We start from the raw sequence: 1,338 nt of genomic DNA on the forward strand, positions 1-1,338 counted from the left end.
ATATATATCCTATAACATCAAAAGAATTTTAAAAGATCAGGCTCCCAAAATTCAAAGATTCAATAAATAAATGGGTATCTGTGATAAATATAAACTTCTCAGATGAAGAAATACAAATAACAAATAAATATATGAAAAAGTATTCAATATCATTGGCTATTTGAGAAACACAAATGAAAAGAACACTGAGATTCCATCTCACCCCAGAAAGAAAGGCTATCATCAAGAAGTGAACCAAAAGGCCAGAAGCATAGGTCAGTGACAGGAGTGCTGGCATACACAAGGTCCTTAGTTCAATCCCCAGTACCCAAAAAAGAATAAAATTTAAGCAATAACAAATGATCAGAAGGCTGTGGGGAATAAAGAACACTTGTCCATCATTGGTAGGGTGTAGATTAGTATAACTACTATGGAAATCAGTGTGGCAAGTCCTCAAAAAACTAGGATCAGTGGTTTCATTCAATCCAGCTATTCTCCTTTGGGGTATTTTTCCAGGAGAACTGAAAACATCATACCACAGCAATATGTGTGTACCCATATTTATAGCAGTGTAATTTTTCATAGACAAATCTTACAAACAACCCAAAAGCCCATCAACTGAGGAATGGATTAAAAAAGATGTGGTATTTTTACACAATGGAGTATTTCTCAGCTATAAACAAGATAAACTGGAAGATTTTATAGGAAAATGGATGCAACTGGAGACTGTACTCTTAAGTGAGATAAATCAGACCCACATGTGTAAACATCATATTGTCTCACTAGTGTAAGAATTGGAAAGAGTAAATAAAATCTGAAAGGTACAATAGATACTGTGAAAGGGAAAGAATCTGTTCAAATGGAAGGAACAAATAAGATGAGGGAAAAGATGAAGGAAAGAAAGAGAAAAAGATATCTTTATGTATGTATACAGGATAGCTTACATAATTATACTGCTGTTTTCTGCTGCTCTATTGAAAGGAGCAGTGAATGCTTAAATTTTTCTTTCTCCTTTTTAATTGTTTATAACTTTTTGATGAGCTTTCCATGCTTAAATCTGGTAATCTTAACAATTTATTTGGAAACAACAATATGAAATGTGGCACCTATTGTCAAATTCCTATTACTTTGTGTGGTGAAATTCTGTATCATTTCTTTTCTTTTTTTTTTTTGCTATTATTCTCTTGAAAATATTTTCTTCTTTTTTCAAAGTTTTATTGATAAACAGATAGGAATTAGACAGTTTCAAATCAAATCGGAAGTACAGTTTCAAAAAATAATACACTGCATATATTCTTCTTAGTGGTTAATTGCTGTACAAGAAGTGGACTTGTGATCCTATTTACAAACACCATTAGA

This window comes from Octodon degus, unplaced genomic scaffold (genome assembly GCF_000260255.1).
Source record: "Octodon degus isolate 3935 unplaced genomic scaffold, OctDeg1.0 scaffold00010, whole genome shotgun sequence".
NCBI lineage: Eukaryota > Metazoa > Chordata > Mammalia > Rodentia > Octodontidae > Octodon > Octodon degus.